Genomic DNA, 13,819 nt, shown 5'->3' with positions numbered 1-13,819 from the left:
CTTTAAAAATGCCATTCTGAAGCTCCTTGGAAATGCAGGGGAGTCGAGATTCAGGGGGAATAACGCCGTTGCGCTAAATAAAAATGTCATAAACATACTTTATGCCGCCGGTGTTTTATCTCTGCTTTACGGTGTTTTATCGGTGGGGGCCTGCTGCTCGCGGAGCCTGCGGCTCCGGGAGTGAGGAAGTGGTTGGCGACCGGACAGTGGCGGCGGCTGCGCTCACCACGGCGGGTGTGCACTTTAAGACGCTCAGTGTTATGCTGTGTGAATTTCAACTCCACGTACACAGCGAAACATTGTTTCTATTATTTTAAGCAAGTGGTTCCTGGCTCCGAGACCCTCTCTGTCGGGTGGAGATCTTGCTGTGATGTGAGGCTGCCTGCGGGAAAAGCGCAGAAGAGAGAGACAGAGAGATGTGATCCCAGAGCTGAGTCTTGAGAAAAAGGCTGCAATTGTTAAGCTTAGTGGAGGGTGGGGCAGGGAGGGGGCTGGAGTCCAGGCTGATGAGGGTGGGGGACTGGCTTGGAGACAAAGACACAGTGAAGGAACCCAGAGGAGTTAGCTGCGGGTTGTTTGGCCTGGAGCAAGCGGGCAGTGCTGAGAGGTGGAGGCTGAAGTCCACGGTCGAGGCACCGTCAGCTGGGATAAGCTGCTGGGCCCTGACACAGTGGGGAGCCGCAGGAGGTCTGGGGGTGATCGAATAATTTAGCTCATCTTTGCACTTTTGAAATACATCACTGGAGGCTGTGGGCTTGGAGGTGGAGTGGGCAGGCCTGGCTGGGCTGGGGGGCTGGGGCAGTGACCCAGGGGAGCTGAAGGAGGGGGCAAGAGAAGGCGGTGAGGCTGGGAGGAGCCCTCTTTGCTAGGTGCTTCCCTGAGCTCCTTCCAGGGGGCTCCCTCCTCCTCCAGGAAGCCTTCCCCCTTCTCCTTCCGCAGCTTCCGTGAGACGTGTCTCTTGGCAGAACTGTTCGTTACAACAGTCGGTCTGCTCCACAGCAGCCTGAAAGGGCTCCAGGTCAGGGTGGGCTCTTGATCCTCATTTCGCTGGCAGGTGGGGAGGAAGCCACAGTGTGCCGGCCCTACTAGTGCTACAGTACCTACTTCACAACTAATTCTCAGTTTGTTCTCCTGAGACTTTATGGCCCCCATTTTATAGGCATGAAAACTGAAGGGGGGGGGGAGGGACGTAGAGCTGCCAGTTCCATCCCTGTCTGGCCCCTGTTGGGCCCCCGTGGCCCTTGCCCCCTGACCCCGCCGCTCTCCGCTCCCTCTCCTGCACCTGCTCCCTCTGCTGCAGGCGCAGCCGGCTGCCCAAGTGCTCATCAGTGTCGGGCACACAGCAGCTGAGGCCCCGGAGCCGGAGCCGGCGGTGCTGGTGGCTCTGCAGCTGGGGCTCGGGAGCCCGGGTCAGGGCTGACTCAGACCAGAGACCTTGCGAGTGCAGACCTGAGGGGTTTCGGACAAAGGACAGCAGGAGCCCCCTCCACTGTGGTGGGCCCCCCACTCCCCAGGCCTGTCTGAGGCCTCACCCCCCAGGTTGATGCTGCCTGGTACCTGCTGCCGGCACGTCACCTTGCTCAAAGAGTCGTCTTCTGCTACACAGCAGGTTGGAAGGGGTTTTCTCCGTGGTCCCTCCATCCTTGGGCTCCGTGTCTCTCAGAGTGTAAGTGGCAGTTAAGGCAGTGGGGCTGACAGATATGGGCTCCGTCCCTGCCCCTTGGGGCGAGGTGACTTTGGAGAAGCTCCTTTCTCCTTTTCCTTACTGTGGGGCTGCCCTGACCATGAATGAGGTTGTGTGGGCAGCCAGGTGCTCAGGAGTGGCTGTGGCTTGGGGAGCGGCAGGGGGAGGTGCAAGAGTCTTTGTTATATCGACTCGGGTTCAAATCCTGCTTCGGCCATGTAGTGTCTGCGGAGGGTACATTACCCACTTTCCTGAACTGTGGATTTCTCACGAGTAAAAAGATAGTAGATGGGACATTGCCCTCCCCTCTTTTTTCTCCTGTCGCCTCTATAGCAGAGAGATATAGGCTTAATAGGATCCTTCCACAGGGTAATCCCGATTTTTCCTTCTTCAGTCATCAGAGTCATGACTAAGGGTATCGGTTTGTGTCTTAGGTTCTGACGGAGGCAGCAAATGAGGCTTTTCTGCCTCCTGGTTTAACTCCACAGTGTCTGTCCCATTCTGTCCTGAGCAGCCCCTCCAACCTTTCAGCTTGTCAGAGCCCACTGGGCATTCAGGGCTCAGCTCCAGCATCTCCTCCAGGAAGCCCACCCTGACTTCTTCTGTCTTTATGGTCTCAGCTCTTGAAAGATTTCCTTAGTCGGTATGTGATTTTTTTTTTTAATCTGGCTCTGCCTGGCCCCTCTGGTGACCCTTGGCCTCTGGGCAAAGGCTGTGGTTCTGGTGGGAGAGCTGAGTCAGGTGCCTCTGGAGCCTATTTCTCCAGCGGCACTGGGGTTGGGGTGGCAGGGCAGGCCGCTGCTGGGTGTCCTTCTGCCCAGCTCTGCCCCTGCTGGGCTTGTCTTCCACAGTCATTCCTGCCCACCCCTGACCCCCGGCCCGTAACCAGCATTCGCCCTCTCTGTTGGCAAGTGTCACTTCTTTAGGTGCTCACATCAGCTATCTTGCACAGTACCTGTGTCTGCCCCACGTATCTCGCTGAGCCCCTTGTAGCCAACTCAGGGTTCCTCAGTGCTCTCTGCATCTTCTGTTTTTCAGTTGTGACCCCTGGTGACCCCGGGTTCGGGTGTCCCGGGTCTCACACGTAGTCTCAAATCACTGGGGACTGTGAGGAAATCAGGCTGTGACATCAGGGCCGAGTGGGTCCCAGCTTCTACTTTCTGACGTGGCTGCTGCTGGTTCCCTGACACCCTTTGCAGCGCCATGGGGGTGGGAATGGGTGGTGGGGGCAGAGAGCATAGACATGGGGGGGGCGTTGAGCCTGGGTGGCTGTGGTGTGTGTGCCTTCTTTGGGGGGGAAAGCAGCCCATCCCCCAGTTTATTCCAGCCTGTCCTCGTCTTTCTCTTCTACTCTCGTGAATTGTCTCTGGAAGCCTCTTGGAATCTCTCTGTCCCTTCAGCAGTGCACGGAGAGTTAGCCGAGTGTTAGGACAGCTGCACCCTTATCCTGTCCTGTCCTTATCAGGACCCCCGGGGGCTGGCAGACCTGCTCCCTGCGGCCCCCCACAGCTCCATGCTAGCATGGGGGACCAGGGACTGGAGGTTCTGCAAGCTGGTGGCCAACCTGCGGGGACAGCTGAGGAGTGGCTCCTTCTACCTCCTACACCTTCTGGCCTGGCCTGCAGGGCACAGGGAGAATGAAGTCGGAGGGATGGCCTCTTCCTAATGGGCCTTTCAAGGCCGGTGAGCAGGGGAGGGAGAGGCTGGGCCTAGCAGCGAGGCCAGGAACCCTGGGACTGGGGGCCTTTGCCTTTGGTGCATTGTGAACACGCACTAGGTGGGCATCAGAGTCAGGCAGCACCGTGCCCCTGAGCCAGGGATGACTTTATAATGTCCTCGAGTGAATTCGTAAGTTCCCATCAGAACCCCAAAGGAATTGTTTTGGGGGAGGAAAGTGACAGAGTACTTGATAAATTCATCGTAAGCATCGTCAGTGAGTGGCAGAGAACAGCCAAGTCCTGAAAGAAAGAAAAGCATGACGTGGAGGGCTGATGCTCGTCAAAGGCGCAGCAAGTGCATTGCATGATGGAAAACGCAGAAATCCCCGGTGCACCGGTGTTTGTTGGGAACTTGACAAACATGGCCTTTCAAAGCGGACAGGAAATGAATAAATGGGGCTGAGAAAAGGAAGGATTTCATCTTTCCCAAACCACATACGCACATAAATTCCAAATGAGGTCAGAGTTACAGTGTAATAAATAATGCAAAGAGATGATGAACCGGAGCAAAATGTGGATGCCCTGTTCACAAGGAGGAGGCCTCTCTAAGCTTAACACCAGCCCAGACACCCTGGTTGGAAAGGGGGCAGCACAGAGGTTCGCACCTGGAAACACTATGAACACAACTGATGAGCAGATGACAAATTAGGAGAGTTCTGTATGTGTCTGAGGAAGGATCACCGTCGTTACAAATCAACGGGAGAAAGACATCGGTACGGCAGTGATGGGCTCGCAGGCAAGTGGTTTAAAAATAAGGACAAACAAGCAGGAGACATTCGAAACCGTGGGTAACAATGACAGTAATAAAAGAAATGAAACCGAAGCCCGTTTTTGCTGAACCAGCCCAGACCAGAAGGATATTTTTATTATTTTTTGAATCTGCACTGGAGGCTATTTTCATTGATTTGAGAGAGGGACAGAAAGAGAAATATCGATCGGTTGCCCCATCTAGCCACCACTCCAGGCACCGTGACCCAGGACGAGCCACAAACGTTTGGCCTATTGGGAGGATGCTGCAACCTACTGAGCCACCTGGCCAGGACCAGAGGATATTTTAAAAATGACAGCGGACAGGCGTGAGTTTGGATGCACAGACCCTCACGTGCTGCTGCTGCTGCTGCTGCTGCTGCTGGGCTGTAAATTAGTACAGCTGCTCAGCAGGGAAAACGCCTAAACATTTCCCCTGTGTTTGCGCCAGGAATTCCAAAAACTGGTCCTGCAGACAGAATCCGACCCGCATACCGAGAGCACTGAAGTGCATGTGTCGCAGCGGCGGTTGTGCCGGCGAAAGAAACTGCCTGCGTTCACCTGGAGCCAAGTGTGAGCACCTCTCTCCGCGTCTCCTGCTGCGTTGTCTCCCAGCCCCGCACCCAGGCTCCCAGGATGCTAGGCCACTGAGTTCCTCTCCAGGACCGGTCCCCAGCCGTTTCTGGGTGTTGGGGGCCGGGGGCGGGGGGGGGGGGGGGGGGGGGGGGGGGGGGGGGGGGGGGGGGGGGGGGGCTCACAGCGCCCCCTGGCGGCACGCAGGGTGGGGCCAGGTTCAGAGCGGGAGCAGGTAGCTGGTGAGCTTTAACTTGGGCCGTGTTTCTTGGTCCTGGTGTCCAGAGGAATGAAAAGCATCTCCCATCTCCCTAGGGGCGCCCTTTTGTGCCTACTTCTTATTGCTCGTGGGCCCTCAAAGCCTCATGGAGTCTGTCCCCCCACCCCACCCTCCACATACACACACAGGGACGCCCATGCAGGCCACAGCTCTCCGGCTAGAAGCTTCTCCAAGGTTCTTTCCCCTCTGATGAGATCCCTTCCTCTGTCACCTGCCCCTCACATGGGACTCTGTCTGTGCCCCGTTCATCGTGGCCCTGCTGCCTCCAGCCCCCCACCCGTCCCTGCACAGCCAGAGTGACCTTCCAAACGCACAGATCTGAGCGTGGTGCCTCCCTGCTTGAGCTCCCCAGCTGACCTTTAGAGCCAGCAGGATGCACTCTGTGATCTGTGGCCCAGCTCCCAGGGGCACTGGGTGGAGTGGGGACCACAGGGGTGGTTTCCATCACAGTGAGGAGCCTTGCGGCCGCCCAGGCTTTGCTCCCACAGAGGGAGACACAGGTCTGAGGCAGTGTGGGCACGGACAGCCTGTCTGGCGGGGCTCCTGAATGCAGAGGGCCAACAGGTGGGGGGCAGTCTGCTCTCTGAACAGAGTGGGCAGATAAATGCAGGGTGCCGGGCGCACCCTGAGTGCTCCAGGTACTTAATGCCTATCAGTGTCCACTGCAGCTGACGCACAGGGGCTCTCAGCGAGGGGTGTGTGCTGCGCTGCGGAGAAAATGAGGGTAATTGAAATTAACTTGGCTCCCGCTGTTTCTTCCTCCTTCTCCTAATCACCGGAAAATCTGCTGCTGGCTGGGCAGGAGGGCCCGAGGGCCAGTGCCCCCGGGACTCCAGGGCTCAATTAAGCTGTGGCAAATTGGATTTCTGGCCATGAGTCCATGAGCTGCCAGATGGTATTAGGCCCAGGACTGGGCAGATGGGCGCAGCGGCTAATTCAATCTGGCTTCCCAGAAACAAGGCGTGGACAGCCTGAGCCGTGGGCCTGGGGAGGGCGGGTCCTGTGTGGGGCTTGGGCCTCGCACGGCCTGCCCCAGCGAGTCCTGGGCCTGGCTCTGGCTCCGGCCAGCCAGCCAGACACTGAGAACGCTAACCGCCCTGGTGGATGCAGATTAGTGTCAGGGCATCCGGGGTCCAGGGCTCTGGTCCCTGCACAGGTGTCAGCTTCTCTAGCAGTGGATTTGATGTGCACTTGTGCTCTCCCTCTCTCTCTCTCTCTCTCTCTCTCACACACACATTCTTCCTTCTCTGGCTGTCGTCAACTAGTAGGAGAAACAGAGACTGAGATACAGAGAAAGAGCATCTTTCTGACCCTCAGTTGCCTCCTCTGTCCCATGCAGGTAACAGCATCGACCTCACGGGGCTGGGTGACAGTGACTCGGGGTACAGAATGCTAAGGGCACATCACGGTCCTTGGTGCTTGGTCCTCAGTAAGTGTCCCCTGACGCTGCTCTTATTACCACAAAGAGTGAACAGGTACCAGGGCCTGGCTGGGAGCCTGGGGGCGGGCCACCCAGTGACAGATGGTGGGGGGTGAACGGTGCCTTCCAGAACCGTGTGTCCACTTTTCACCCCAAAACCTCTGAGTGTGACCTCTTTTGGAAAAGGGAGGGGCCTTGGTATCTGTGACTAAGAATCTCGTAGGTTATCTGGATGGTCCCTAAATCCGATGACAGGGGACCTTAGGGGAAACAGGAGGGAAAGACACAGAGAGGACCCTGTGACCCCCGGGGCAGAGCCTGGGCCGAGGGGCCGAAAGCAGAGGGCCTGGGGCAGCGGGGACCCCCCAGGAGGTGTGAGGGGAAAACTCAGGTGTCCCCCCTCCCGTCCTTTCCCCCCATGTGTCTCCTTCATCTTCACAGAGAGTGCTCCCCGTGTTTGCCAAAGGTGTGGGGGTTTCTCCCAGCATCTGAGACACCAGCCGAGTGTCCTGCACCTCAGCTCATCTCTGACTCTTTCTACCTGGACACAGCGTCAGGTGCCCCTGGGTTCAGGCTGGGCCCACCCCAGGTGCCAATCGCAAGTAGCAGGTCCCCAGGTCACCCACCACCTGCGTCTGACAGGGCCACAAATCGAAGGCCCCCACAGGCCCTCCTTGGTTTGATTACTTTGCCGGAGCAGCTCAGAGAGCTCAGGGAGGACGCCCTTATATTGGGGAAGGACAGGGAGGAGAGAAAAACAGGAGTTCGTGTCTCCAATCTTGCTCCTGCCAGTCACCTGTGTCTGCATGTAAATGTGTCACTGCGCTGTCCTTCTGCCTGCGGACACAGTGGCCTGGGCAGTGGAGGGGGGGGGGAGGCCTTTAGAAAGAGCCGAGCTCCAGGGGGTGTGGAGAGACGAGGGAGCTGTCTGCAGTGTGTGCTTCCAGGGCTGCAACTCGCTGGGGCCTCCACCTAATCGCTTTTCATCTTGGAAGCCAGTTAGCTGAAATGGGCCTTCACAACAGGCTCCCTGGCCATATGGCACAGCGCCTCCCAGGGCGCACCCAGGGCGGGGTGTGGGAAGCTGGGGGGGGGGGGGGGGGAGCCGTGACAGATGTGTTCTGTGACATTCAGGAAATCACAAAGACCTGCTTGCCGCTGGGCCTGGGGGTCCTGATTTAGCAGGGGCGCCAGGCACGGGGAGGGTCAGCCGTGGCGGTGAGAACCGGCCTGCATTGGTGATCACCGGCGGAGTGTTCTGTGCCAGGGCTCTGGGCTCAAGGGCCTTTTACATAGAGCAGAAGTGTGTTTCCCGAGGGTTCATGGTGGGGGTGGGGGGAGTGCCCCTGGCCGAGGAAAGTGCAGCAGAAAGTGTGCTGGACTCGGATCTGGCGAGTGCAGGATGGATGGACCAGCTCTTGTGGGTCTTGGCTGTGCAGCGGGGCTAACGCCGCCTCTCTGAGCTGTGACGATTAAATGAGATCCGTCCTGTGAATTCCCGAACCAGGGCCTGGTGCAAAGCGAACGTTAAGTGCTTGGTGCGTCCTGGCGGCTGCATCCCCTCCCTGCCCGGCAGCAGCAGCAGCAGCAGGAGACACTCCCCACGCCTCCCGCCAGGCGGCAGCACTGAAGCCCACCTGGGAGTGAGCCTGAGCGCCTCCCCGTGGTTCTCCGGGGAGTGGGCTCGCGGCCTGTGAGAGCAGACTGACAGGCCAGGGCCTTCCTTGGGTGCCCTGCCAAGTGTGGGGACTTCACTCTGTGCAGCGGGGAGCTGCTGAAGACGTTTGAGGCGGCGGAGAGCAGGGTCTGGTCTGTGCCACGGAGGTGGGACCCAAGACCGGAACTTGAGGGAGAGGTTCAGGGCTGAGGGCTGAGGAATGACAGGAGGGGAGGTTGGACTGCAGCGAAGGTGGAGCCAGTAGGTGTTGGTGACCTTGGCAGATGGGGGGGGGGGGGCTGGGGGAGCTGTAACTGACTGGAGATGGGGAATGGGGAGCAGCAAGGTGCTGAGTGCATATTTGGACACGGTGGGTTTGAGGGACCCCCACAGAGCTCAGGGAGCTGTTGAATGGGCTCCTATCCCCCTGTCTTGCCATGTGACCTGGCTCAGCTCTGTCTCCTAGCCTCTGTGCTGGGCGCTCACCCTGGCCCAGGACTGCAGGGGGTCATCCCTGCATGGTGGGGCCCTGCTGTTCAGGAGGGACCCCACCAGGGGTCACTGCAGCTACAGAGAATGTCCCTCCCCCCCACACTCAGATTTTAAAAAGCCCTTCCCTCAAGTTCCTCCTCATTCCCATTAAACCAACAAAAACCATTTCACAGATAAATCAAATATTCTTTATTGCGTCCAAGGGTTAAAAATGGAACTGGATTTTTGATGTGCCTGCTCCCTGCTAGAGGGCGCTGTGTGAAGATGCCCCCTCAGGTCCTGGCAGGGGGTCATTCAGGCTTTGCCAGCATCTCTGGGGGAGGGTGAAGGTCAGCCTTTGTCATCTGGGGTTTCACTGGTGAGAAATCTGGGGAATTACCACCAACTGGGCAGCTGGTTCAGAGAAGGGTGGATTGGGTGTTCTAACCACACAATCTCTTCCCCCCCGCTCAGATTTCATAAACCTCATTCAGTGGCCATCCATTCCACAAGCTCTTCCTGAGTATCTCCTGATATGTCACACATTGTATCCGCTTCGGGGACACAAATACAAAGAAGCAGGATCCTCCATGGTGAGTCTCCACCGTGGGAGGAGCTCAGGTACTGAGTGTCACCTCAACCCTTGCCCACCTGGGCCTCAGCCAGTGAGGGCACAGCCCAGCCACAGTCACAGGTTCAGAAGTGGGGATGTGGCCTGACGCATCATAATCCGTGGGGACTGAGTACTTTTGTCGCATGGTCAAAGAAAAAGGACTTTTCTTCCTCTGGATGCTGCAGAGGGTAGGTGTGAGGCCTGGAACGGCTGCAATCATTTTGTAACCATGAAGGAAGCTGGGTAGAAAGGAGGCAGTTATGCAGAGACAGAGCTAGCGCCCTGATCAAACTCTGCCTGAAGCCTGTCGGGTGCCAGATTTTGCTGTTTTGTGAGCTTTTGCATTCCTCCTGTTTAAACCAATTCGTGGACCAAATGGTTCTAACTGACAGGGGCATCAATTATGTGCCTGCCTGTCAGTCACATGACTAGGCAGAGCCTGGCAGCCCCATTTGGCAGATGAAAATGCTGAAGCCAACGATAGAGTGACTTCCTGGGGCCACCCTGTTAGTAGCTGAGGAAGTCAGAGTTCCAACCATGAAACTGGCCTTCAGAGTCTGTTTTCTGCAAATCAAGGTCAACTGCTACGTTGGCTCTGGGGCAACGTCCTCACACTCTTCTCTCTTTGGGATCCTCCTGGGACTGTTTTTCTGGTTATGTTTTTGGAACTACAGACTGGGTCACACTTCTCGGACGTGTTGACAGAATGCAGAGGGGAAGCAGGCATCAGGAGGACAGGCCAAGAGCTGCTGCCGCCGATGCTCACAGGCAGCGCGTGGGGAAGGCTTCGGCAGGCGCGGCGTGCCCTGGCTGAGCTGGAACCGCCGCTGGCCAGGTCTGCGGAGGCAGGGGCCCCTCGGGGCTCTGCAAGGGAAAGAAGATTCCGAGCTTTGTGGACAAGGTCAGCGCCTTGGCATGCAGACAGCTTCTCCGCGATGATGATGAACACCCTCCTTTTTGCTTACAGAGCAGACTTGCCATTTATATAAATTAATCCCAACTTGACATTTAGACCGAAGGAACTATTAACCTCTCCTCTCCCACAGGACAGACAGCTCAAGGGGCCTGACCGGCAGGTGACCCCACTGGGCTGCTCCGGCCCCGTCTCTGGCTCCATGCTGGACGGCTTCACGCCTCCAGGAGCTGGGAAGCACAGCTGCACTTTCCTTGGCTTGTTTTCCACGCCGGCTGGCGATGCTGGGGGTGCAGTCAGATGTGAACCTCGGTCTGCTGGGCAGGAGGGGCTGGTAGCTCCTGGGCTGTTCGAGAAGCTTCCCCCCAGCCTTTAGACGCCAAACTCAGGATGCGAAAGGGAAGGGCTGACCTCCGTCTCCCGCAGAGCCGTGCCCTTCCGTTTCGCTGTTTACTGGATCCTCCAAGGGCCAGCAGGGGACAGACACACGTCACTGTCCTCATTTCACTCTGAGGGGTCCATTCGGTTGCCCTCATTGCTCAGCTGGCCGTGGGTCTGGCCAGTGCTTCCGGCCCCACAGCTGGGGCTGGCTGAGTGCAGGTTTGCAGCGACAGGGGGTGACCCCAGGGCCCTTGTGAGAAGAGGTGGGGTGGTGGTGGGGACAGGCCAGCACAACGAGTTAAACAGCAGAACTGCTCCTGGGGCACCTGGCACCTTGCCTCTTCTGGGTGGGGGTCCTCTGGGGCCGGGTCTGGGGGTGGGGTGGGGAGAAGCCCCCTACAACATCCACAACTGGAGCGTGGGGACCTTTTTGGGGGGGAGCAAAGCTGGACTAGGCATTCACATTTATTGTCTCTCAATGTCTTTGTGGCTAAAGCACTTAACAACCAAAACTATTCCCACTCTTTCCAATGGGCCATGTAACTCCAAGTCCTGCCATTCAGTGTTGTGATGGCTCATTCAGCCCAGGGGTGGTTCCTGCCTGTAACTCTCTTCTCTCTCCTGCCCGCTGCCAGCCAAGGCCCTCAGACCCTCCCAGGCCCAGAGGGCCTCCCCTCAATTCTCTGTCTCCTGCTCCCTCACCCCCTGGCCCCCGGGACCTTCTGAGTGACGAGGAGGGTTTGACCCAGGCCCTCTGGTCCTCAGCAGCCAGATGCATGCCCTGGCTCCACCCTAGGAAGGCCCTGCTTCATCTGTCCATCCATCTGTCCAGTTAACATGTATGCAGTGCTTCCCACATGCCAGGCCCTTCCCTAGGAAGCCGATCTCTGAGCCCTGACAGCAGGCACTGGAGTTGGAGACGTTTCTTGGGAGGTGAGGGTTCTGTGACAGAGGGACATTTGGGGGTGGATCTGGTGTCAGTGATGGCTGGGGAGGGCCCAGAGTGCAGGCAGGTGTTCACAGGGGCTGTGACCCCCGCCCTCAACCCCAGTCCTGGAGCTGCAGTGTGGAGCGCAGTGGGGCAGGAGTCGGAGACTGCAAGGACCCCTCCCCACCCCCAGGGCAGATCCCATTGGAAGAGTCGGCCCACCTGTCTCTCGAAGATTTGATTGATTGATTGATTGACTGATAGATTTTTAGAGAGAGAGAAAAAAAAAAGAGAGGACAAAGAGAGGAACATCGATTTGTTGTTCCACTTTGATACACTCATTGATTATTTCTTCTATGTGCCCTCACTGGGGATTGAACCTACAACCTTGGTGTATTGGGACGATGCTCTAACCAACTAGCTACCTGGCCAGGGCTGTAAACTGGAACTTAATTTAATCTATAACCCTGGCAATTTTTATGAGAAAACTGTTGAGCACCTCCTTCTGTCCATGGTGGAAGCTCACAGGACCCTGTGCGGCAGAACTGAGGGGAAAACCCACCTGTCTTGAACCCACTGTGCCGGAAGGGGCATCCGACTCTGTCTCAGCCCGTTAAGACTCCTCACACTTGGGTCCAGCCTCCCACACGATGATGGAAAGCGTGATGAGGTTCGATGACACATTGCGCCTGTCACTGAGCCCATCTCCCCGGCACATTATAGCCTGGCAAGAGTCACAAGATAAGCAAATAATTATTATTTAAAACCAGAGAGTCTTATAATTTATTCATGAATGCCACCCATTCTATATCTGATCTTCTGCTTTAATTTAGTTGTACTCTTTGAAGCAAATTTATAAGATTTAAATTATTCAGAAAAGGCCACCAAGCTAATAGAAGGAAATACTTCAATGCCAGACAGCGTCATGCTGTCCTGTGGGGTGTGGTGGTGAACTGAGGTGACCTGAAGCAGTCAGGTTCAAGTCCTGCCTCCACCACCTTGGGCCAGCTATTTGTCCTGTCTGCGTCTCAATTTCCCCATCTGAGAAGTGGGGTGACAATAATAGTATCTACGCCCCAGGGTTGTTTTAAGGATTCAATAATATATAAAGCACTTTGAACAATAGCAACTGCTCTATTAGGGATTACTCTTGTTATTTCAACATTTTATTTTTTTTTTCTTTTCCTTTTTTCCCCCCTTCATGTCCTGCCATTTACAGTCCAGACCAGGCAACGGGACTGGGCTGAGGTGTGTATGGGGTGGTTTACTCTGCCTCCGCTTCCTGTGGAGGCGGCGTAAGAACACAGCCCGTGGTAAGCACCGGGAGGTCTCAACATTATAAATATCCTACTATGTTGTCCAAGTGGCAAGTATCCCTAAGCTGATGACGCAAGGAAGAGTTTCAAGGTCCCTTCATTTTCCATCAGCTCTGTGGGGGAGAAGTGCCACAGGGAGAAGGCGGGCTGAAGGAGGTGTGAGGAGGAGACTTGGCTGGTCTGGGCTTCAGTTCAAAGAGACACAGGATACGAGCACTCAGAACCCAGTTCCAGGGGTAGGTTTAGTAAAGCAGGCTCTGAGGGGCACAGAGTCGAGATCAGGTCGCTGTTCTACACCTGACATCTTGAACTCTTTCGTCACGGGATGGCGTCCCCCAGCTGACCCCCGACGCCGCAATGGGTGCTCACAGACTCGGTCCAGGCTTCGGTGGAGGAGAAGTCACGAGGTCTAAAATATCCCATTACCGTGTCAGCTTCAAAGACAGCAGTGCTCGAGGACGGAGAACAGTGTATGTTTTCTAAAAACACTAAAGGCAAGGGTGGAAATGATGAAGAAAAATGACCTGAGGGTGAGGTGACAATTGGTCCTGGTGTACCAGGGACAGGTGAGTTGGCGCATGTTGTCCTCGCGTGAGTATTAACAGTGCCCCTTCACTCTCTGGAGAGCATCTGGAAGGGTCTGGATTTGACTGAAAAGTCACAGGATTATCCCACCAAAGAGAAGACATCAGCCAGAGGACCCTCCCCATAGGCTTGGGTAGGCCCCCTGCCAGGCTGGACTGGGACCAGGAAAAGCCAGCTCAGCTCCACGTGGCTCTGGTGCCACCTACAGGCGATCTGGGGAAATGCCGCTCCCTTTTCCTGACAGCCTTGAGCTTGGCCAAAGACCTACACAGAGTACCTGAAGCTGTCTGGATGTTCTGCGGGTGGGGGGTAGGCTGGAACCAGGTAGTGAAGCCCGGGTTATGGAGCCACGTGGGCCCAGCCAAGGCCAACAACACCAAGCTCCTCTCCTCCTGCCCACCTCAGTCCTGCCTTGCTTAGTAAACGGGAAACTGAGGCCCAGTTCAGACTTGAATGGGTAGGATTGTGGAGCCTTCCTGGTATCGTCACCCCCACGCCTGGTTTCCCCCATGGTTACCAAATCCAGTTGGATA

General features: G+C 56.6%; 1 non-coding gene across 1 annotated transcript; it reads right to left on the bottom strand.

The window, feature by feature from the left end:
- Window positions 1-12,584: 12,584 nt before the first annotated feature.
- LOC114488711 lies at window positions 12,585-12,715 on the bottom strand. The gene has a single exon (XR_003683822.1). It is a non-coding gene; the product is annotated as a small nucleolar RNA SNORA51 (small nucleolar RNA).
- Between the last annotated feature and the right edge of the window lie 1,104 nt (window positions 12,716-13,819).

Source organism: Phyllostomus discolor, chromosome 12 (assembly GCF_004126475.2).
Source record: "Phyllostomus discolor isolate MPI-MPIP mPhyDis1 chromosome 12, mPhyDis1.pri.v3, whole genome shotgun sequence".
NCBI lineage: Eukaryota > Metazoa > Chordata > Mammalia > Chiroptera > Phyllostomidae > Phyllostomus > Phyllostomus discolor.
The sequence above is the reverse complement of the archived record's forward strand: the minus strand, read 5'-3'. Positions and strand labels throughout refer to the sequence as shown.